We start from the raw sequence: 26,546 nt of genomic DNA on the forward strand, positions 1-26,546 counted from the left end.
ACAATGAAATCGCTTAAAAGACTTATATTTAGGAATGGAGGTAGTACAACTAAGTGGAAACTGTATAACAGAAAGTTGAACATCTTAATAATCAACACATTAAGAATTGTTCCTACACCCTGCCAAAAGCAGAACTCACATCAACTAAATAGAAAAGGTATTAACTGCAAACTATTATTGACTTACACTACTATATCCCAACGAGAAGAGACTTCAGTACAACACAACCTCCGTATAAGGGTAGTATGGTCATTACACATTGTATACAGTATCCGTCGTCCCGTCCGCCCGCCCGTCGTACGTACGCCACGCCAGTCCACGCGTCGGCGGTTGGTTTGGAAAAAAAAAGATAAAACCCTATCTTCACCACGCACGTCTCTGTCGTCGCCGCCGCGAGTCCACCACTCGTCGTCTGCACCACCGTCTCCGGCGCCGACGTGGCTCCACCCCCGCACGTCTCCGTCAACGCCGCGAGTCCACCATGCGTCGTCTCCACCGCCGTCTCCGCCGCCGACGTGACTCCCCCATTATCTCCGCCGCTGCCGCGACTACACTACGCGTCGTCTCCACTGCCGTCTCCGGCGCCGTTACGCAACCACACACACCTCCGCCGCCGCCGGTACGCCACCCCACACATCTCCACCGGCGACGTGACCCCCTCCCTCCGCTTCGACGCTGGCGGTTGCAGTGACCGACGCGGCGTATCCATCTTCAAACGACGACGTTGCAGCCACCGGTGCATCAACGCCGAGCACAACGAACGATGTCGGTCAACCCTTCGACGACGGACAGTAAGTTTTTTTCATTTAATCCATACGATTTTTCATGATTTCATTGTATTAGTGTTTATTGTGACATTGATACAACACCTATTGAAAGGTTTATTGTTAGAGCAAGACATCGAATATGCTGACGATGACTCTAGTAGTGAGGCTGAATCTTCATCATTGAGTGCAGATAAATCACTCGGACACAACTATATGAGTCATGATGAATCATATAGTGGTAATGTAAGTGTTGTGTACGCTGATTATAAATAATGAAAATATAAGCTATTACATTAACACTTACAGTTGCTATTGAATTTAAATAGGTGCATGTCAATGATGATAATGACGATTACGATATAGATGAACAATCTTATGCTGAAAGTGGAACCCAGGTATGTTTCGAATATGTTGTATAATTACTAGCATACAAATTGTATTACCACTTACACTTTTGAATCTGCACAGAGAAATACCGATGGTGACAGTGAGGCGAGAACTTTACATGATGACAATGATGAGGATGATGACAATAATGAGGATGATGATAATGATGAGGATGATGATAATGATGAGGATGATGACAATGCATCTAATGAAGGAAATATGAGTGAAGTAAGTTGTAGTACATGTTCAAATTAGTCATGAAAACTGAAAACATAGCAACAGACTGACGAACATGGTGATATGTCTTATTTTGCAGGGGAGTGTTGATGGTTCTAATGGGAACGATGAGCATGTTGGCGATCTTGAGTTTGACCTTGACATCGGCTATGATGAATATCAGCAAGAGACATTGGATAGGCATTGGGAAGTCAAGGCCAAGACATTCAGGTCAGAAGGAAAGGCATACATGTTCTACAACCAGTACGCGAAAGATCGTGGATTCAGTATCAGGAGGGACTTGAAAAGATTTCCTAAAGGTTCTGAAATTTTTTTACGCATGAGGAGGTATCTCTGTTCAATGGCAGGAAAACGACAGGCAAAATTTTTAACCATGGAAGGCCGGACCCGCAGACTGAGACCGGAGAGTCGATGCTTCTGTGAAGCCCATTTAAAAGTGAAGCTTGATAGAAAGAGTGGACTTTGGTATGTCAGCAGTTTCTTCGATGATCACAACCATGTTCTTGCAAAACCGGACGAAGTCCCTTTACTCCGGTCTCACAATGTGATCAAAGGAATTTAGAAAGCAGAGATATTAGCTATGGCAGGAGCTGGGATAAGAAAGCACATTATTTTTGATAGCTTTGTCAGCAGGTACGGTTCGTATGCTAAGACAGGGTTTGGAAGGAGGAAGTTGTATAATATGTGATACAAGGAGAAGATAAAACTGCTTGCCCAGGGTGATGCTGACACTGCTATAGGAATCATGTTGGCTAGAAAGGACAGGGATCCATATTTCTTCTTTGAGAATACTGTTGACGCTGAAGGTAGGCTGAACAACTTGTTCTGGTGTGATTCACACTCACGTCGGGATTATCTTGACTATGGTGATGTCACTGTGTTCGACAGTACGTACAAGATGAATAGGTATGGAATGCCATTTATCCCTTTTGTTGGTATCGACAATCACCGTTGCACTACGGTATTTGCATGCGCCATTGTTTCAGATGAGACTGAAGGTACGTATGTTTGGCTGCTAGAGACGTTTTTGAAAGCTCATTGTCAGAAGAAGCCCCAGTCTGTAATTACTGATGGAGATGCAGCGATGATAAGGGCTATCAGGAAGGTGCTTCCTGACGTGTGACATCATCTATGTTCATGGCATATTGAAAAGAACATGCAGAAATACCTCCACCACAAGTCATTGAAGGAATTCAGGCCACTCTTGTACTACGCCACCACACATACAGTTTTTGAGGAGAGATGGGTCGCGTTTGTTCAGAAATGGCAGACGGAGAAAACAAAAACATGGCTCCATAGGATGTACAAGAAGAAGAAGCTTTGGGTTGCATCATATTTGTCTGGTGGGTTATTTCTTGGTATGCGGAGTAATGAGAGGAACGAGAGTCTGAACTCATGCCTGCACCTACATCTGGACTACGGTATGAAAATTGTTGACATGATTGTACACTATGAGAATTGCATCATGCGCCTGCGCGAGAATGAATCGCATGACGATTGCGTGGCCTCACAGACTCTACCAGTAGTAGTGACTCAGTGTAAGACCATTAAGGTGTTTGCTGCCAAAGCATTCATGAAGGCAAACTTTTACATCTTGCAGGAAGATTTAAAGAAGGTACATCAGCTTGAGGTAATTGATAGATTAAGAGGAGCAGACAGTCACAGATTCGTGGTTTCTTAGAAAAATAACCGGGATAATAGGTTTACTCTGGACTACGCACCAGGTAACTCCGCAGAAACTATAAAGTCTAGTTGTCCAAGTATGACTCGCAAAGGCCTTCCTTGCAAACATATTCTTCATGTTTTGAATGGACTCAACTTACCTGCAATACCTAAGTGTTGTATCCTGCGATGGTTTACAAAGAAAGTAAGATCTGGATTGCCCGTGAACCACACCAGCGATCTGTTTTCATGGTGTTGGACGGGTACTGAGGCCAGAACTAGATATAGTAAGTTGAGCAGTGTATCTGAAGAAGTTTCTCATATCGCATGTCATAACCCATTTTTATTCGACAAGATGCTGGCAGCAATGGAAGAAATTATAGCGAGTAAGGACATCTTGGATAATGAAGAACCTAGCCAGCAAAGCTTTGTGAGTAATGATGAATTTCAGCCTAAGCAGAATCATATTCTTATTCGTGATCCAGTGAAGGTGTCCACCAAAGGGGAACCTAAGCACAATAGTAGAGGTCATGGTAAGAATGGTCCCAAGGTGGCCATAAATGAAAGACCAAAATCATTTGATGAGAAAAGTGGCCCTCTATGTAGACTATGCAGACTTCCAGGTCATTACAAGGCTACCTGCAACCAAAATCCAGAATACATATTAATATGTGTTTTCCTTTGTTTATTTTACTTTTGTTGTTTTGTTTCGGTAATTATTCTTATAATCTATAACTTATTTCATGCAGTAACTGTGGTTGAAGACAGAAGCGGTGTTATTGCAATCTTGAGATTTTTTTTATATGTGTAATACTATTGTGTTACATAAGACAATATGTATATGTTTTTCATGTTATTTAAGACAATATGTATATGTTTTTCATGTTATTTAAGACAATATGTTGTTCATGTTATTTAAGACAATACTATGTGCACTTCAGACGACGTCGATTGTGCTATTTTTAAATGCAAAAAGTATGTACTGACGAAGGTTAGTGCGTCGCGACAGAGTGACGGCCATGTGCACAGAACTTCAGCTGACGGGGTATATAAACAAGCCGTCGCGACCTTGGGCCGGTGGGGTGAGACTAAAAACGTCGCGTGCACCGACGGAGCAGTTGACCCCCGACATCGACTGCATGCACGGACGCCATGATGGCGCTATGTATGTCGTGCAAAAAAAACGTCGCGTCGACTGCATGCACCGACATCACGCGGGAGCAGTTGTCCCCCGACATCGACTGCATGCACCGATGCCATGACGGCGCTATGTCTACCGTGCAAAAAACGCCGGGTCGATAGCAAGCACCGACGTCACACGCGCAGTTGCCCCCCGACAGCGACTTCATGCACCGACGCCACGCGGGAGCAGTTGACCCCTGTCAGTTCTGTCGTGCAAAAACATCGCGTCGACTGCATGCACCGACGCCACGCGGGCGCAGTTGACCCTCGTCGGCGCGGCGGACGGCATGCACCGACAACATAGCAAATTTTATAGAATTTTCAACAACAACATAATACGCTATGTATGTCGTGCAAAAAAAACGTCGCGTCGACTGCATGCACCGACATCACGCGGGAGCAGTTGTCCCCCGACAACGACTGCATGCACCGATGCCATGACGGCGCTATGTCTACCGTGCAAAAAACGCCGGGTCGATAGCAAGCACCGACGTCACACGCACAGTTGCCCCCCGACAGCGACTGCATGCACCGACGCCACGCGGGAGCAGTTGACCCCTGTCAGTTCTGTCGTGCAAAAACATCGCGTCGACTGCATGCACCGACGCCACGCGGGCGCAGTTGACCCTCGTCGGCGCGGCGGACGGCATGCACCGACAACATAGCAAATTTTATAGAATTTTCAACAACAACATAATATTTATATATTACTAAGAAAATGGAATTACCATTACGTATAAAATCTTTAAACACAAAATATCATAAAATATATGTGGACAATTTATATGTCTCTTACAAAATAATCTAGTCCTGTAGTAAACTCAAACATGCATGAATCTCCTTTGAGGTCATCTATTTCTTCCTCCTTGTAATCCTAATAACTTTGTTTTTAATTTCCCCAAGTATATTCTTTAAAGAAAAAATAATTTGTGCTATCATTAGCTCCCTCGCATCATCAACTGATCTCTGCAAAACAACACTCAAATCATTTTAGTCCACTATAAGTGTTCATAGTAAAGAGTACTAGTATTATAGTTTTGTACCTATGAAAAAGATCGATCCCATGTATCTTCATTCTAATTTTTAAAGCAATGAAGAACAAATAATCCACATGAGTTCCTGATGCATGTAATTAACAATATATAATTATGCATCAGACACATATAATACATCAACATTATATTCAACTACATACTCACCCATCTTCTTGTTGAGGCGTGTCGTAGGTTTTAATAGGCCTTGTGGATACATCCAGATACTGCACAAATCCGGTTGCATTTGCTTCTGCAATATCTGCTCTAATTTCTCTTATCTAAAAATAACAATAAGAACGCAAGAAACTTTCAATAAATAATGTAAACACGTGATGGTTTCGCAATGCAAATATGTACACTAGTAGAAAAAGGGCCTTTTGTCCCGCTTCGTAAGGGCCTTCTATCCCGGTTTCGGAACCGGAACTGAAAGGTCGTTACTAATACCCTTGGCCTTTAGTCCCGGTTCTTACATGAACCGAGACAGATGGGCCTCCACGTGGCCGATGCGGCGAGCCCGGGCAGGGGGGCCTTTAGTCTCAGTTGCTGACACCAATCGGGACCAAAAGGCATCCACGCGTCCGCATTTCAGGTGATGGTTTTTTTTGAAAGGGGGGGGGGTTGGGGGTTTTGGGGGGTTAATTTAGGTGTTTCATATATTGTGTTAGCTAGCTAATGAATAGAGATAAGTGCCCTCTCTTATCTCCATGCTTGGTCGACGCTGCATACTATACGTATAGAGAGGACTAGACACGCTAGCTAGTAAGCAAATGAAGGAAACAGAAGATCGTCATGAACATATGCATACAAAGAGAAGTGATATCGACCACCTCTCCTTCTCTGAGAGATTGGTCGAACAACAAGTTCTCGTATATCTATCCGACGCTACTGGCTACATATATACAATATAATTATCTCTTACAATATAATCTCCTAATTAGAATTCAACTCGTTAGGGTTCACATGGTATTCTCCGTCTTTAGCGATTACGTGGTCAAGAAAGAATGCCGCCAATTCCTCTTGAATTCCTCGCATACGATCTGCTGGTAGGAGTTCATTCCGCATTCGATATATCTAATTTGAAGAAGGGGGTCAATACATATATATGAATAAATGAAACTGAACACAAATGATGGTAATAAAATAAAATTGTGAATATTATTATTTACGCACGTCATATTGTTTGTCAGAGTAGCCCCGCTCACAGGTCACGTGGCGGATGAACTCGCAAATGTAGTATCCATAGTAATCATTCCCTGGTTCCTGCCACAACCACTTTACAAGAAATATAGGTCAATCAAACTGATAGTTAGCAAGCATGCTAAATGGTTTTGATGAAACTAGCGCTTGAATCACTAGGAGATGCGTGGAACATGCTACTATAGTACTTACTTTCGGGTGTCTAAATTGCAGCTTCTTCGGCAATCCCGGAGTTTTTGTGGTGAATTTTTTCCAAACCCTGTCAGACAAACAAAACAATTACTTGATATCAGGAAATGAACAAAGTTGCCGATATGGTGCGATAATGATCGATTTAACTTAATTCTCTAGAATTCCAGTCATGTCCGCATACTCGTTGGGATCTTTTCGTCTCGAGTCTAAGACGGTTACTAGTCCCTGCTCAAGCTTAATCTCTAGGAGAATATAGTGGAAGCTGCGCACGCATGCATAACTCATCAATTACATTACTATAACCTTGACTAATAAGGGAAACCGAATATGCACAAGACAGTAACACTCACTGGAATTCGTAAGGGAAGAGTATTATAGCTTTGTTTTGATTCAATACAAACGATTGTAGCAGATTGGCCTCGGTATCTTTGGCCTGAGATTTAATCATAAATGCATCTACGAGATTTGTGTTAATGAACCCAATATCACCGATTTGTCTTTTCTTCAATTCGACGATCTTCAATCTGCATATAATATAGTGAGGATAATTAAAAATACATGCAATGAAAGAGCTGACCTATATATAGAGACTTAATGAAAGAAGTAGTACTACTTACAGGCAGTAACAAGTGATCATTAATTTATCGAGGGCCTTTAGATTGTAAAACGGGAAGAACTCCTCAAATGGAACCATCAACAGTTCAAGTCCAACGAGGTCATGCTCCTTTCTAACTCCCAGCGCCAAAATATTACTCCCCCAGACTCTTTGCAAGTTTTCATGTACCAATCATGGAATCTTCACATCATCGTTGTTAGAGATCATTCATCTTTCACGAGAGGCTTCCCGTACACGTATTTGTGTTCGTCCACCTCCAATAAATCAAAATGTGCATCATCGGGCAGGTAAACTTCATGATTGGTACCGGGCAACAAGATCTCCGGATGATTAGCGGCGATATCGCTAGACACCTTGAGCGGGGGGAATGATTGGTTCACTTGTTCGCCGAGCTGGGCCACTTTTTTCCCAGCTCGTCGTTCTGCTAACCTTTGATCACTGACAGTACGTCCCGAACGCTGCACTTCGATAAATGACTTTGTAATAATGCGCTCATAGTTGCCTTTCGTCGGAGACTTTGGTGGTTTCTTCAGGGCAGCCAGAGTACGCTTTGCTTTTACCGGATCTATCTTCTCCTCCGGAGGTGGATGTTTTTTTGCTTTCACCCCTTCAAAGAAGTTCTTCACTTTGGCTTCCACGATCTTCTCGTTTTCCTCCGGGCTCCTCTCGTATGGTAACTTCTCTAGAGGCTTCAGAGAAGGACCGTATTTGTATTGCCTGCCTCTGGCTGTACTGCTACATGTCGGAGCAGACGTAGCGACTGCGACTGTCTTTCCTTTCTTACGAGGTGGAGGAGAAGGACTACGTGCCGGAGGAGCCGGAGCGGCGGCGGGTCTCTTCAGCCCTTGTTGACGAGGCAGAGAAGGAGGAGGCAGCTGGCTGCTCGGGCGCGCCAGCGCAGGCGGAGAAGGAGGCGGAGTGCCATCACACGTCGGAGAAGGAGGCTGAGTGCCCTGATCACTCGCCGGAGGAGGTGGAGGAGGAGGCGGGCCCTGACTCGCCGGAGGAGGAGGAGGAGGCGGAGGCGTTCAGTTCGGAAGGTGGATGAACTCCTTCCGCCATAGGCATGGAGTCCTCAAAGAAGAACCCAGCCGAATCTCCCCTTCACCCGTAGGGTGGTCAAGCTCAAGGTCCTCAAATCCTTTCGTTATTTGATCCACCATCACCCTAGCATATCCTTTTGGAATCGGCTGGCCGTGGTAGGTTGAGCCAGGTTCATTAGGTATAACAGAGGCAAGAGCCGCCTTGACTTTGAATGTCATCCATTGCGTCATAAGGTGGCAATATTGAGACTCTGTGATAGCATCCACGGGGTAGCACGTGAAGACAGGCTCCAGCTGCTGAGTCTGCTCGGTGGAAGCCACGCTGCTTCTCTGCTGAGATGGCGGGGTAGCTTCAGGGGAAGCTTCGGCGGGTCGTTTGCTACGATCTGCTTCTCGTTCCTCTAGCCCTTGTACCCTTTCGTGCAGCGCCTGCAGTTGGCTATGCTCCGCTTTCTTCCTCCTCTACTGGGTTTTGTAACCTCCTGCGTACGGAAACCCAGCCTTCCACGGAAGGGAGCCTGGCGTGCCTCGTGTCCGTCCAGGGTGCTCAGGATTCCCGAGGGCCATTGTGAGCTCGTCATTCTCTCTGTCTGGAATTAACGCCCCTTCCTGTGCTGCGGTGATATAGTGCTGAAGCTTCCTGACGGGTATTCGCAGTTGCTCTTCCGTCCAAACGCACTCCCCTGATACAGGGTCCAAGGTTCCGCTAACCCTGAAGAACCAAGTCCGGCAATGGTCTGGCCATCTCAATGTCTCTGGTTCGACCCCTTTAGCAATCAGGTTATTCTCAGCCTTGTCCCACAAAGGTCGGGCATTGAGGTAACCACCTGACCCCGTGCGATGGTGATGCTTCTTCTTCGCAGCATTTTTCTTGTTTGTCGCTCACATCTTCTTACTCTTTTTCGATGTCTTGTGGGCCACAAATGCGGGCCATTGATCTCTGATCTTCTCAAACCGGCCGGTGAATTCTGGTGTCTCTTCTTTGTCGACAAACGTTTTCAGCTCATTCTACCACCTCCTGAATAGTTCTGCCATCTTCTTAAGAGCATGAGACTTGATCAATTCCTCTTTAACCGGCTTCTCTGGATCCTCCTCTGGAGGTAGGGTGAAATTTTCCTTAATCGTTGTGCAAAGATCTTCTTTCTGTTTATCGGAGACATAAGTCGTCGGCACCTCGGGGTCTTCCTTCTTTGGCTTTAACCATTGCTGGATACTGATCGGGATCATTTCCCTAACAAGAACCCCGTACTGAGCACAAAATGCATCCCTTGTCCGGATGGGTTCAATCGGCTTGCCATCGCGCGCGATTGCTGTGATCTCAAACCTTTCATCCGAGCGCAACTTTTTCTTCGGGCCTCGTTTCTTTACCGAAGTTGAGGTCGATCCGGAGGGCTAGAGAAAAAATAAGAAAGACGAGAGTTAATTAATATGTGTACATATGAAAACAATGAATGCATCAATTAACTAGTCAGCACGGGCTTAACTAATATATATATACCTGGCCCGACTTGGTTCGGTCAACGGAGCCGTCATGAACGCCCTCTTCTTCACCCGATCCTTCCAGATCATCTTGAACACCCTCTTCTTCACCCGATCCTTCCAGATCATCATGAACATGGCCCTCTTCTTCACCCGATCTTTCTAGACCATCGCTGTCTCTGAGAAACGACGCAATGACATCACTTCCTTGTACGATTATCTCCCCCAACATAGCTTCTTCCTCTTCGTCTCGGGATTGATCCATAGTTTCTGCAAATATTTACAACATGTCAATTATTATTCAAACATGGTACATATGGATATATATTAGTGGCAAACGTGGAACTAGCTAGCTAATCACAATAAGGAATCATGTTAGTGGCCTCGACGCTGCTTCTCTAGGGTTTGGTGTGGCCTAGACAACGCTTCAAGGGTTTTGGGGTGGCCTCGACACAACGCTTCAAGGGTTTGGGGTGGCCTCGACGACAACGCTCTTTTAACTTGGTAAATTTGGGTGGCCTCGAGAGAGTTTGTCGGGTAGGGGCGCGGCGGGAGGGGGTAGGAGACCAACATCATTTTTTCTCTAGGGTTTGGGTGTCCTCGAGAGTTTTGGTTGAGCGAGAGGGCCGAGGGGGGTGCTCCCGTGGTATAAGTTATCACGGTCGAGAGTGGGTATATATATCGACCGCCCCTCATGTCGAAGTTATCCGGGAGGGGATTATATCGACAACGACGCGACATACATATACATGGGAAAATAATGTTATCGGGGAGGGGGTATATCGGTACCCCCCCTCGTGTTGAAGTTCGATCTGGAGGGGGTATATCGACAACGACATACCCGATGAAAAATAAGAAGACAAAAGAAGAAATAAAAAGAGGAGAAGAAGAAAGGAATAGAAGAGAAGCAATCGAAGAAAAAAAAGAAGAAAAAAAGGAGAAGAAGAAAGGAATAGAGGAGAAAGAAGAAAAAAAAATAGAAATTCTCTTCTTTTTCTTCTTTTTTCCTCTTCTTATTTATTTCTCATCTTCTTCCTCTCCTCTTCTTCTCCTTTCTTCCTCTTCTTATTTTCCTTTTTCTCCTCTCATTCTTTTTCTTCTTCTTCGTTATCTTCCTAGCTATATATAATACTTTTCTAAAAATGTAACTTTTGCATATATAAAACTTTTTCTTCTTCTTCCTTCTTCCTTCTCTTCCTTCTTTTTCTAAATATATAAAACTTTTCTAAAAATGAAACTAACCTAAAATGTACTAAATCAGAGAACATATATAGATAAAACTAACCTAAAATGTACCCAAATGTACTAAAAATCTAACTTTTATATGCACAGAGAACATACATACATATATACATTTTTATAAAAATGCAAAAAACAAATCATCATTTATATGAACAAAGGAGAGGACACGGTGGGCGGCGCCGGCCTGACCAAGGAGAGGCACGGCGTCGGCGTCGATGTAGAGGGCGGCGATGGCGGCGTGGCGGGGTAGGGGCGACGGTGGCGTGGTTGGGGCAGGGTCGACGGCGGCGTGGTCGGGGCAGGGGCGATGGCGATCGACGGAACAAAGGGCGGCGACAGCGTCGACGGGGTGGGTAGGGGCGCGGTAAAGGCACAGCGAGGTCGCGCGGCGTGGTTGGGGGGCAGGGGCGACGACGGCGTGGTCGGGCCAGGCAACGGCGGCGTGGTCGGGGGCAGGGGCGACGACGGCGAGCTCGGGCAGCCTGGCGGCGTCGTCGGAGAAATCAAAGAAACTGACAAAATTTTCACAAATGCTAGCTTATATAGCAAAGCCATTGGTACCGGTTCGTGGCACCAACCGGTACCAATGCCCCCTTTAGTCCCGGTTGGTGCCACCAACCGGGACCAAAGGCCGTCGCTTCCGGTTGGTGGCACCAACCCGCCGCTTCTGGTTGGTGGCACCAACCGGGACTAAAGGGTGGGCATTGGTACCGGTTGGTGCCACGAACCGGTACCAAAGGCCCTGTGCTGCCCGCATCGCGGCCAAAGTTTAGTCCCACCTCACTAGTTGAGAGGGTGCGCAGTGGTTTATAAGCCCCAGTGCCGCACCCCTCTCGAGCTCCTCTCCACTGCAGGCTTACGAGCCTACTTGTTAATGCTTTGCGTGATGGGCCTTCTGGGCCTACTGCGGCCCTGAATCCTGGCCCATGGATGGGTTTCTAGTCGTATTGCGGCCGTGGTGCCCAGTTGGTGGCAAATTTTTTATTTTCCCCATTTTTTTGTTTTCTTTTTTCTTTATTTATTTTATTTCTTTTTTGCATTGGTACCGGTTGCCTGCCACAGTCGTGGTGCGGTTGAATGTTTAGTCCCACCTCGCCAAGCGAAGGGCTTCCGAGCCTATTTATAAGCTCCGCCGCAGCTGCAACGTGGAGAGGAACATCTTTTTTTTAATTTTTTTCCATTATTTTTGTTTTGTTTTTTTGCTTTATTTTTGTTTTGTTTATTTTTTAGTTAGCTTATTTTGTTTTGTTTCTCCTTACAACAAAATACTTACTTTTTTTTATTTTTTTTGTTTCTAATTACTTATTTATTTTATTTTATGATAATTCTTTTTGCCATTAAAGTTTCTAACAAAAAAAGTTCTTTATGAAAATTATTTTTTGCTTTTAATGATTTTAAACAGAAAATACTTTGATAATTTTAGTTGCATTTACTGATTATTTTATCTTTTGTTTATTTTGTTTTGTTTCTACTTAAATTCAAAGTGCTAGTTAGCTTATTTTGTTTTGTTTCTACTTACAACAAAATACTTATTTATTTTATTTTATTTTGTTTAAAATTACTTATTAATTTTATTTTATGACAATTATTTTTGCTATTAAAGTTTCTCTCATATATGGTGGACACTCCCTCACCTGATTTTTCGACCGTCGATGATGGCCGCTATTCCTTCTTCTCGTAATGCATAACAAATATCTAGCACAAGGAGAAGAAGGAAGAGCGACCCCCATAACAACAGCCGGCATTCTTCTTCTCTCATATGCATGAGCTAGAGTGGCAAGAGCATGGCATGCATGCTCACACCTCAACGCCCAAAAACACAGGAGAGGGTGGGAGGGGGAGGGTTTATATAGGCAATCCTTTAGTCCCGGTTCGTATCTAAAACCGGGACTAATAACATATGCGGCATGCCACGTGTTTGCGCGGCACGCCACGTGGTTTCGCTGGATCTTTAGTCCCGGTTTTTGTCGTGAACCAGGACTAATAACATATGTGGCACGCAACGTGTTTGCGCGTCACGCCACGTGGTTTCGCTGGATCTTTAGTCCCGGAAACTCGTCTGTTACAAAGGGATTTCATATTTTTGAAGTTATTTGAACTCCATAGTTTTTCTGTGTTCAAAATGCACCATTCAAAGCCACATCATCAATTTACAACCCTTTCTGACTTCATTTGTTATTTTTCATGCATTTAATGATAATTTTGAGCTATAAGACCATGAAATTGAAAAGCATTTGAAATGAACTCTGAAAAGTTTCCAAGCTGGCATGGTATCATCATTTCACCCACATAGCATGTGCGAGAAAGTTGAGAGGGTTACGGCAAAAACTGGATGCACTTTGTGTACAAAACGGACAATCTCTTTCGAAGTATCACGGTTTCATACGGAAACTCGTCTATTACAAAGGGATTTCATTTTTTTGAAATTATTTGAACTCTATAGTTTTTTTGTATTCAAAATGCACCATTCAAAGCCACATCATCAATTTACAACCCTTTCTGACTTCATTTGTTATTTTTCATGCATTTACTGATTATTTTGAGCTATAAGACCAGGAAATTGAAAAGCATTTGAAATGAACTCTGAAAAGGTTCCAAGTTGGCATGGTATCATGATTTCACCCACATAGCATGTGTGAGAAAGTTGAGAGGGTTACGGCAAAAACTGGATCCACTTCGTGTACAAAACAGACAATCTCTTTCGAAGTATCAGGGTTCATACGGAAACTCGTCTGTTACAAAGGGATTTCATTTTTTTCGAACTTACTTGAACTCCATAGTTTTTGTGTGTTCAAAATGCACCATTCAAAGCCACATCATCAATTTACAACCCTTTCTGACTTCATTTGTTATTTTTCATGCATTTACTGATTATTTTGAGCTATAAGTACATGAAATTGAAAAGCATTTGAAATGAACACTGAAAAGGTTCCAAGTTGGCATGGTATCATCATTTCACCCACATAGCATGTGCGAGAAAGTTGAGAGGGTTACGGCAAAAACTGGATGCACTTCGTGTACAAAACAGAAAATCTCTTTCGAAGTATGAGGGTTTCATACGGAAACTCGTCTGTTACAAAGGGATTTCATTTTTTTGAACTTATTTGAACTCCATAGTTTTTCTGTGTTCAAAATGCACCATTCAAAGCCACATCATCAATTTACAACCCTTTCTGACTTTATTTGTTATTTTTCATGGATTTACTGATTATTTTGAGCTATAAGACCATGAAATTGAAAAGCATTTCAAATGAACTCTGCAAAGGTTCCAAGTTGGCATGGTATCATCATTTCACCCACATAGGATGTGCGAGAAAGTTGAGAGGGTTACGGCAAAAACTGGATGCACTTCGTGTACAAAACAGACAATCTCTTTCGAAGTATCAGGGTTTCATACGGAAACTCGTCTCTTACAAAGGGATTTCATTTTTTGAGCTTATTTGAACTCCATAGTTTTTCTGTGTTCAAAATGCACCATTCAAAGCCACATCATCAATTTACAACCCTTTCGGACTTCATTTGTTATTTTGCATGCATTTACTGATTATTATGAGCTATAAGACCATGAAATTGAAAAGCATTTCAAATGAACTATGAAAAGGTTCCAAGTTGGCATGGTATGATCATTTCACCCATATAGCATGTGCGAGAAAGTTGAGAGGGTTATGACAAAAACTGGATGCACTTCGTGTACAAACCGGACAATCTCTTTCGAAGTATGAGGGTTTCATACGGAAACTCATCTGTTACAAAGGGATTTCATTTTTTTGAACTTATTTGAACTCCATAATTTTTATGTGTTCAAAATGCACCATTAAAAGCCACATCATCAATTTACAACCCTTTCTAACTTTATTTGTTATTTTTCATGCATTTACTGATTATTTTGAGCTATAAGACCATGAAATTGAAAAGCATTTGAAATGAACTCTGAAAAGGTTCCAAGTTGGGATGGTATCATCATTTCACCCACATAGCTTGTGCAAGAAAGTTGAGAGGGTTACGGCAAAAACTGGATGCACTTCGTGTACAAAACGGACAATCTGTTTCGAAGTATCAGGGTTTCAAACGGAAACTCGTCTGTTACAAAGGGGATTTCATTTTTTGAACTTATTTGAACTCCATCGTTTTTCTGTGTTCAAAATGCACCATTCAAAGCCACATCACCAATTTACAACCCTTTCTGACTTCATTTGTTATTTTTCATGTATTTACTGATTATTTTGAGCTATAAGACCAGGAAATTGAAAAGCATTTGAAATGAACTCTGAAAAGGTTCCAAGTTGGCATGGTATCATCATTTCACCCACATAGAATGTGCGAGAAAGTTGAGAGGGTTACGGCAAAAACGGGATGCACTTCGTGTACAAAACGGACAATCTATTTCGAAGTATCAGGGTTTCAAACGGAAACTCGTCTGTTACAAAGGGATTTCATTTTTTTGAACTTATTTGAACTCCATAGTTTTTCTGTGTTCAAAATGCACCATTCAATGCCACATCATCACTTTACAACCCTTTCTGACTTCATTTGTTATTTTTCATGCATTTACTGATTATTTTGAGCTATAAGACCATGAAATTGAAAAGCATTTCAAATGAACTCTGCAAAGGTTCCAAGTTGGCATGGTATCATCATTTCACCCACATAGGATGTGCGAGAAAGTTGAGAGGGTTACGGCAAAAACTGGATGCACTTCGTGTACAAAACAGACAATCTCTTTTGAAGTATCAGGGTTTCATACGGAAACTCGTCTGTTACAAACGGATTTCATTTTTTGAACTTATTTGAACTCCATAGTTTTTCTGTGTTCAAAATGCACCATTCAAAGCCACATCATCAATTTACAACCCTTTCAGACTTCATTTGTTATTTTTGCATGCATTTACTGATTATTATGAGCTATAAGACCATGAAATTGAAAAGCATTTCAAATTAACTATGAAAAGGTTCCAAGTTGGCATGGTATCATCATTTCACCCACATAGCATGTGCGAGAAAGTTGAGAGGGTTACGACAAAAACTGGATGCACTTCGTGTACAAAACGGACAATCTCTTTCGAAGTATCAGGGTTTCATACGGAAACTCATCTGTTACAAAGGGATTTCATTTTTTTAAACTTGTTTGAAGTCCATAGTTTTTTGTGTTCAGAATGCACCATTCAAAGCCACATCATCAATTTACAACCCTTTCTAACTTTATTTGTTATTTCTCATGCATTTACTGATTATTTTGAGCTATAAGACCATGAAATCGAAAAGCATTTGAAATGAACTCTGAAAAGGTTCCAAGTTGGCATGGTATCATCATTTCACCCACGTACATAGCATGTGCGAGAAAGTGGAGAGGGTTACGGCAAAAACTGGATACACTTCATGTACAAAACGGACAATCTCTTTCGAAGTATGAGGGTTTCAAACGGAAACTCGTCTGTTACAAAGGGATTTCATTTTTTTGAACTTATTTGAACTTCATAGTTTTTCTGTGTTCAAAATGCACCATTCAAAGCCACATCATCAATTTACAACCCTTTGTGACTTCATTTGTTATTTTTCATGCATTTACTGATTATTATGAGCTATAAGACCTTGAAATTGAAAAGCATTTGAAACAAACTCCGAAAAGGTTCCAAGTTGGCATGGTATCATCATTTCACCCACATAGCATGTGCGAGAAAGTTGAGAGGGTTACGGCAAAAACTGGATGCACTTCGTGTACAAAACGGACAATCTCTTTCGAAGTATGAGGGTTCCATACGGAAACTCGTCTGTTACAAAGGGATTTCATTTTTTTGAACTTATTTGAACTCCATAGTTTTTCTGTGTTCAAAATGCACCATTCAAAGCCACATCATCAATTTACAACCCTTTCTAAATTCATTTTTTATTTTCCATGCATTTACTGATTATTTTGAGCTATAAGACAATGAAATTGAAAAGCATTTGAAATGAACTCTGAAAAGGTTCCAAGTTGGCACGGTATCATCATTTCACCCACATAGCATGTGCGAGAAAGTTGAGAGGGTTACGGCGAAATTTGGATGCACTTCGTGTACAAAACGGACAATCTGTTTCGAAGTATCAGGGTTTCATACGGAAACTCGTCTGTTACAAAGGGATTTCATTTTTTTGAACTTATTTGAACTCCATAGTTTTTCTGTGTTCAAAATGCACCATTCAAAGCCACATCATCAATTTACAACCCTTTCTGACTTCTTTTGTTATTTTTCATGCATTTACTGATTATTTTGAGCTATAAGACCATGAAATTGAAAAGCATTTGAAATGAACTCTAAAAAGGTTCCAAGTTGGCATGGTATCATCATTTCACCCACATAGCATGTGAGAGAAAGTTGAGAGGGTTATGGCAAAAACTGGATGCACTTCGTGTACAAAACGGACAATCTCTATCGAAGTATGAGGGTTTCATACGGAAACTCGTCTGTTACAAAGGGATTTCATTTTTTTGAACTTATTTGAACTCCATAGTTTTTCTGTGTTCAAAATGCACCATGCAAAGCCACATCATCAATTTACAACCCTTTCTGACTTCATTTGTTATTTTTCATGCATTTATTGATTATTTTGAGCTATAAGACCATGAAATTGAAAAGCATTTGAAATGAACTCTGAAAAGGTTCCAAGTTGGCATGGTATCATCATTTCACCCACATAGCATGTGCGAGAAAGTTGAGAGGGTTACGGCAAAAACTGGATGCACTTCGTGTACAAAACGGACAATCTCTTTCGAAGTATCAGGGTTTCATATGGAAACTCGTTTGTTACAAAGGGATTTCATTTTTTTGAACTCCATAGTTTTTCTATGTTCAAAATGCAGCATTCAAAGCCACATCATCAATTTACAACCCTTTCTGACTTCATTTGTTATTTTTCATGCATTTACTGATTATTATGAGCTATAAGACCATGAAATTGAAAAGCATTTGAAATGAACTCTAAAAAGGTTCCAAGTTGGCATGGTATCATCATTTCACCCACATAGCATGTGCGAGAAAGTTGAGAGGGTTACGGCAAAAACTGGATGTACTTCGTGTACAAAACGGACAATCTCTTTCGAAGTATCAGGGTTTCATACGGAAACTCGTTCGTTACAAAGGGATTTCATTTTTTTGAACTTATTTGAACTCCATAGTTTTTCTGTGTTCAAAATGCACCATTCAAAGCGACATCATCAATTTACAACCCTTTTCGACTCGGGCATTAGTCCCGGTTCGTAATGTACTCCAAAGTGCGTCGGTCACCGTACATCCATTGGCGGTTCATCTCTATTTTGAAATTAAGTATATATCAAAAAACCATTGCAGAACAAAATGAATAGAGAAATGGCCAAATTAATACAAGTTCATCATCACATTAAAACCAAAGCACAATAGTGATCAAATGTTATTATTGAAAAATAAATACATAAAGTTCTCTCATAAAACAACATACAACTATGTAAAACATTTAAATGCAACAACAAATGCGATCAAAATCGCAAGTAAGGTAACAATTGACCCAACAACATAATGATACCAAGCCTCTTTATCAATGGCATATTTTCTAATATTCCTAATCTTCAAGCGCATTTCATCCATCTTCAAGCGCATTGCATCCATCTTCAACCGCATCACATCGATCTTCATCTTGCGATCGTCAATGACCTCGGCAACATGCAACTCGATTTCCATATTCTTACCCTCAATTATTTTCAATTATTCCTTCAAGTATTTGTTTTCTTTTTCAACCAAAGTTAACTTCTCAAGAAGAATTTCTAGGTGGGTTGGAATTTCTGGTTCATATACCTCCTAGATTAAAAATATATGTCACGTTGGTCATCATAATTGTCATAAACAATAAACGAACCAAATAGTTATGAAAAGATAATATATACCACATCTGAATCATAGACAGGACGAGGGCCGACGGGGGCGGATACCAAAACCATCGCACTATATAATAACAAGGAATAATAAAAGTAAGAAAATTAGACAAGTATCTATCTGAAGTCAGAATTTTTTTCTTTCAGAAAGAAGATAAGAACAAGAGGCTTACCACGGTGGTGCCGGCGACGAGATCGGCGCGAGCGATCGACGACGGTGAAGACGGGGCGGGGACGGTGCGTGACGGACCGCTAAATCTAGACAAGTCTCATCGAAAATGGAGCTCGGAGGTCGAGTTTCGGGAGGAGAAAGCTTAACTAGTGTGGCTCGGTCATTTCATCGAACACCTCATGTGCATAGGAGGTGAACTAGAGCACCCAAATGCCCTCCCCTCGCCGGCTCGACAAAAACAGAGCACTGTGGAGTGCTCTGCCGCAGCGGTGGGTATATATGTAGGCAAGTTATTTGTCCCGGTTCGTGGCATGAACCGGGACTAAAGGTTGTGGGCCAGCAGCGAGGACCATTGGTCCCGGTTCGTGGCTCGAACTGGGACAAATGGTTCCACGCGAAACGGGGCCAATGCCGAGGAGGCCCCGGCCGGCCCCCTGGGCTCGCGAACTGGGTCTAATACCCCCCATTGGTCCCGGGTCTTGAAGAACCAGGACTAATGGGCTGTCCAGGGTCAAACGATAGCCCTGTTTTCTACTAGTGGTATTAAAACCTACCAAGTCCTCAACGGGTTTTCTAATTGTACTGTCAAGTTCTTCTCCCATCAACAAGTCTAGAACCTAGAACTCTTCCTTTTCCTTATGCATGACGACCGTAACCCAATGGGTGTTATCCTTGTTAAGAGCCATATAAGCCTGCATAAAGAAAAAAGAGAATATTAACCAGATCAATGCAGCATTTGTTATACTAGTGCATTATTTGTATACATTACAACCAATGAAACATACCTTAGGTCCTTTGAAATACTCGTTGAGACACCTATTTACGGGTTCATTAAAATTTGACACTCTTTCATACTCATTACCATCACATTGCTTATCCTTTCTATATTCAAGCAGCCACTTCACCCTCCAAGTCGGTATTATTTAACGTTCGTCTTTAACTTCCCCCAATAAAAAAGATGAGTATGCATTGATAACCTGAAAATAATATAACAAATGTAATGATTGCACTTTGTTGTGAAATATAATGTTAAAAATATAAATAACTTACATCGCCGCTTATCCATTGGTTTGTTCAGAATCTGACAAGCTCTCTCTGCAGTCAAAGCGTCGGTCACACCACCATTGAAAATTTCTGTAGCTCTATGTTTCTTTCAGCGCTCACATGCCCATAAGAACATAACACCCGCTTTGATCACATCGACGTCAGCACTAGTTTTCTTAACATCTTCTTTATTAAACAGTTCTGCAAATCACAAATCAAAATTAGTAAAAGTAACTCTATAATAAACTTTGTTTTATGAAAAAATATTGATTCCTAACAATCTTACTCGCTTTGGCAGAATGTTTTGCACGCTTGATGGGCTTAACAACAACAAAAAGAGACTTTACGGCTCTTGATGCGGTGCATTTACGTTTGCCAAGCCCCTTTTCCACTTGCTCATCTACTCCGTTATAATGACCCGATCCATGTGATGAAATTTCATTTGTATCTAAAGATGTGACCGCCTTCTCATCAGATACGTTGGGTCCTTTGATAGGATCACTCCAATCATCCTTGAAACTATTCAGATAATCTGGAGTGCAATAATAAGGTATCTTACCATGAGAATTCCCATGACCGCTGTCATCGTCCTTTTGTTTATTAATTTTACCTTGAGAAGGTGTGCGAGAGTCGTCCATATCAGACTGATAAACAAACTCCTTATGACCAAATGCACCATCATTTGTAGATTCATTAATATCATCATATAGATTCTCTTCTTCTTCTTCCATGTTACTGGTTCTATAGAACACACCGGTTTTGTTCATTTTTTCAATCATCCTCTAAAAAACATTTATTCATGAGATTTATGTAAGTCAATGAAATACATTATGCACGATAGTAAAAATATGTTGCACCGTTACCCATGCGCATAACTCTCGCAACGACGCATGTCCTTGCGTATTTCCTTCAGCTCATGCCAAATGCGGTCCATAACATTGCTCACGGAAGCCTCTGATGTGTTGCTCTCTTTCTTCTTTCCACTAACAATAGATTTTTTTAGTACTTGATTTTTGAATTTTTTAAGCTTGTTCTTGAGCAATTTTTTTCACCCTATACTCATATGTAATATTGTCATCAATCTACAAGAACAATAATTAGAGAGCGATAATTATACATAAAATTTAGACAATAAATTGAACCATGGAAATGTAACAATAAAAGATAAATTTAGAGAATATGGAGTACCATTCCAACACCAGGACCATAATCATAGTCGTATTTGTCTCTTTTCTCCACGAGAGGTTTCGTCGAGTTCCTCATCAAGGGGCTCATAAGTGACAACGGATCATATTTTGTACCTATAATTGGTTATACTTTCTCCCAATATGCATACTGCAATACACCAAATATATTTGAATAACATATATTTGACAATACGTAAGTAATAATTTGAATAATACATACCTGGAAAAGGGCAAGGTTCCCATGTGGCCATTCCGTAACACGACCATCCTCTAGAACCTTTTCAATCTCCGAAAGAAAGAACTTCAAAGTAAACTTGTTCCAGTTGAACTTACTTATCATCCCTTTGTCCTTAACTAAGGCATAATACTCCTTCGGAATATATTCATGGGACACAGGTGCGATTACTGTTCCCAACAAAACTAGAAACGTCATCCGGACAAAGTCATCATCTATGTTTTCATTCTTCACAATTTTATTGATAAGATCATCAATCATGATCTTACCCTTTTTGTATCCAAAATATTAGTTGGTATTCTTTTCATAGATTTTTGTCCTTCCGTTCTAAGAAAACCAACTACATCAACTCCTTGATTTTTCAATCCAAAGATAGAGAACACATCATCAACCCTATTCAAATAAGGCATTTACTCCCAGATGACTCTTGAACCATCAATTTTTATTATGAAGATTGTAGCCTTGGAGCAAAAAGTGAAGTAAAAATTCACGCATCTTAATGGATGACATTTGTAACATGCCTTGCAAATCCGTTTCATAGCTGAAAGTTTGTCAACAAGGCTAACCCACTTCTCAACTGAACATCGAATCACACCGTCGATATCCATCCTTCATAATTTCAAAAATTTATCACGTACAATGCAACTTATTTGATATTTCAATAATAACATGAAAACATTATAAACATAGTTACCCAATTAGAAGTCCGATGACGGACGGACGGACGGACGGTGAAGGCCAACGGCGGACGGACGGTAAAGGTCGACGACGGACGGACGATGAAGGCCGCGACGATGCACGGACGGACGGTCAAGACCGCGGCGACGCACGAACGGACGGTGAAGGCCACTGCGATGGACTGATGGTGAAGGCCGCGGCGACGCACGGACGGTGAAGGCCACGACGACGAAGTTGTGATGGCGCACGGGGTGACAGATCACACCGGCGTCGGGATGGATGGAGGGCGACGGGGCTGGACGACAGCGGCGAGAACACGTCGGGGGTGAGGCGAAGGGGGAGTGTAGAGCGGCGGCGGGATCACGTCGGGGTAGGGCTAGGGCATGCACGTCACTAATCCCATCGTCGTGGGAAAACAATATGGCGACGTCAGTTGTATTTTTTTCCATATTAAAAAGGAAACTTAATAAAAACAATATGGCGACGTGACAAATTTTTCCCATAATAAGGAAAAAAATTTTCCAATTTTTTCACAATTCCTAATGAACTTCACAAGGCGGCACGTCAAATTTTAGAATTTTCTGACAATCCATGCTTTTTCTTTGAATTTCCATTCAAAATAGGCAAAAACAGATGCCGGACGTGAGGCAACGTGCGTTTGGTTTCCGATTTTGTCGAAATTTTGCATGGCATCATAGGATGTGCATTCTGAGGTGCCGGCAGAAGTTGGGTAAATTTCATGCATGCATCCATGTACATCGTGTGCAACCCATCGGCGTCGGTATGGACGAAAGGGGTGTTACAATGCGATCTTGCAACTCCACTTCACGAAATTTTTCCAATTTTTTTCCACGCTTCCTAATGAACTTCACAAGGCGACACGTCAAATTTTAGAATTTTCTAACAAACCTTGCTTATTTTTAAATTTCCATTAAAAAACAGGCAAAAACAAATGTCGGACGTGACACAACGTGCGTTTGATCTCCGATTTCGTCGAAATTTTGCGTGGCATTATTGCATGTGCATTCTCAGGTGCCGGCAAAAGTTAGATAAATTTCATGCATGCATCCATGTACATCATGTGCAACCCATCGACGTCTCTACGGACGGGATGTGTATTACAAGGCGATCTTGCAACTCCCCTTCATTAAATTTTTCCAATTTTTTTCACGGTTCCTAATAAACTTCACAAGGCGGCACGTCAAATTTTAGAATTTTCTGACAATCCGTCCTTTTTCGTTGAATTTCCATTCAAATACAGGCAAAAACAGATGCCGGACGTGACGCAACATGCGTTTGGTCTCCGATGTGGTCGAAATTTTGCGTGGCATCATTGCATGTGCATTCTCAGGTGCCGGCAAAAGTTGGGTAAATTTCATGCATGCATCCATGTACATCATGTGCAACCCATCGACGTTGGTATGGACGGAAGGGGTGTTACAACGCGATCATACAATTCCACTTCATGATTTTTTTTCCAATTTTTTACCACGCTTCCTAATGAACTTCACAAGGCAACACGTAAAATTTTAGAATTTTCTGACATTCCGTACTTTTTCTTTGAATTTCCATTAAAAAACAGGCAAAAACAGATGTCGGACATGACGCAACGTGCGTTTGGTCTCCGATTTCATTGAAATTTTGCGTGGCGTCATTGCATGTGCATTCTGAGGTGTCGGCAAAAGTTGGGTAAATTTCATGCATTCATCTATGTACATCATGTGCAACCCATCGGCGTCGGTATGGACGGAAGGGGTGTTAGAACGCGATCTTGCAACTCCCCTTCATGAAATTTTTCCAATTTTTATCCACGCTTTCTAATGAACTTCACAAGGCGGCACGTCATATTTTTGAATTTTCTGACAGTCCATGCTTTTTATTTGAATTTCCATTAAAAAACAGGCAAAAACAGACGTCGGACGTGACACAATGTGCGTTTGCTCTCCGGTTTTGTCGATATTTTGTATGTCATTATTGTATGTGCATTCTCAGGTGTCGGCAAAAGTTGGGTAAATTTCATGCATGCATCCATGTACATCATGTGCAACCCATCGACGTCGGTATGGATGGAAGGGGTGTTACAACGCGATCTTGCAACTCCCTTCATAAAAGTTTTCCAACTTTTTCCACGCTTCCTAGTGAACTTCACAAGGCAGAACGTCAACTTTTAGAATTTTCTGACAATCCGTGCTTTTTCTTCGAATTTTCATTCAAAAACAGGCAAAAACAGATGCCGGACGTGGCACAACGTGTGTTTGGTCTCTGATTTTGTCGAAATTTTGCGTGGCATCATTGCATGTGCATTCTCACGTGCCGGCAAAACTTGGATAAATTTCATGCATGCATCCATGTACATCATGTGCAACCCATCGGCGTCGGTATGGACAGAAGGGGTGTTACAACGCGATCTTGCAACTCCCCTTCATGAATTTTTTCCAAATTTTTTCCACGCTTCCTAATGAAATTCACAAGGCGACACATCAAATTTTAGAATTTTCTGACAATCGTGCTTTCTCTTTTAATTTCTATACAAAAATAGCAAAAATAAATGTCGGACGTGACGCAACGTGCGTTTGGTCTGTGATTTCGTTGATATTTTGTGTGGCATCGTTGCATGTGCATTCTTAGATGTCGGCAAAAGTTGGTTAAATTTCATGCACACATCCCTGTACATCATGTGCAACCCATCGGCCTCGGTATGGACAGAAGGGATGTTACAACGCGATCTTGCAGTTCCCCTTCATGAAAATTTCCAATTTTTTTCCACACTTCCTAATGAATTTCACAAGGCGGCACGTCAAATTTTAGATTTTTCTGACAAACCGTGCCTTTTCTTCGAATTTCCATTCAAAAATAGATGTTGGACGTGAGGCAACGTGCGTTTGATCACCGATTTCATCAAAATTTTGCGTGGCATCATTGCATGTGCATTCTCACGACAAAAGTTGGGTAAATTTCATGCATGTATCCATGTACATCATGGGCAACCCATCGGCGTCGGTATGGACGGAAGGGGTGTTACAACGCGATCATGCGACTCCCCTTCATGAAATTTTTCTAATTTTTTTCCACACTTTCTAATGAACTTCACAAGGCGGCACGTCAAATTTTAGAATTTTCTGACAATCCGTGTTTTTTCTTTGAATTTCCATTCAAAAACAGATGCCGGACGTGACGCAACATACGTTTGGTCTCCGATTTCATCGAAATTTTGTGTGAAATCATTGCATGTGCATTCTGAGGTGTCGACAAAAATTGGGTAAATTTCATGGATGCATCCATGTACATCATGTGCAACCCATCAGCGCCGGTATGGACAGAACGGGTGTTACAACGCGATCTTGCAACTCCCCTTCATGAAATTTTCTCAAAAAAATTTCCACGCTTGCCAATGAACTTCAAAAGGCGGCACGTCAAATTTTAGAATTTTCTGACAATCCGCGCTTTTTCTTTGAATTTCCATTCAAAAATAGGCAAAAACATATGCCGGACGTGACGCAACGTGCGTTTGGTCTCCGATTTCGTCAAAATTTTGAATGGCATCATTACATGTGCAATTTCAGGTGCCTGCAAAAGTTGGGTAAATTTCATGTATGCATCCATGTACTTCATGTGCAACCCATCGACGTCGGTATGGACGGAAGGGGTGTTACAACGCGATCTTGCAACTCCCCTTCATTAAATTTTTCCAATTTTTTCCATGCTTCCTAAGGAACTTCACAAGGCGACACGTCAAATTTTAGAATTTTGTGACAATCCGTGCTTTTTCTTTGAATTTCCATTCAAAAACGGGAAAAAACAGATGCCGGACGTGACGCAACGTGCGTTTGGTCTCCGATTTCGTCAAAATTTTGCGTGGCATCATTGCATGTGCATTCTCAGGTGCCGGCAAAAGTTGGTTAAATTTCATGCATGCATCCATGTACATCATGTGCAACCCATCGGCGTCGGTATGGACGGAAGGGGTGTTACAACGCGATCTTGCAACTCCCCTTCATGAAAAATTTCCAATTTTTTACACGCTTCCTAATGAACTTCACAAGGCGGCACGTGAAATTTGAGAATTTTCTGACAACCGTGCTTTTCCTTTGAATTTCCATTCAAAAACAGGCAAAAACAGATGCCGGACGTGACGCAACGTGCGTTTGGTCTTCGATTTCGTCGAAATTTTTCGTGGCATCATTTTATGTGCATTCTCAAGTGCCGGAAAAAGTTGGGTCAATTTCATGCAAGCATCCATTTTTATAAGCTGTTCATATAATTGTTTTTCATTTTTATAGACTGATCATATTTAAAAAATAATTGTAGGC

General features: G+C 41.8%; 1 pseudogene; it reads right to left on the minus strand.

Annotated features, from left to right (window-relative positions):
* The window catches only part of LOC123405156, a 34,470-nt pseudogene that overhangs the window by 899 nt on the left and 7,025 nt on the right, over positions 1-26,546 (minus strand).

The sequence above is a fragment of the Hordeum vulgare genome, chromosome 6H (assembly GCF_904849725.1).
Source record: "Hordeum vulgare subsp. vulgare chromosome 6H, MorexV3_pseudomolecules_assembly, whole genome shotgun sequence".
Lineage (NCBI taxonomy): Eukaryota > Viridiplantae > Streptophyta > Magnoliopsida > Poales > Poaceae > Hordeum > Hordeum vulgare.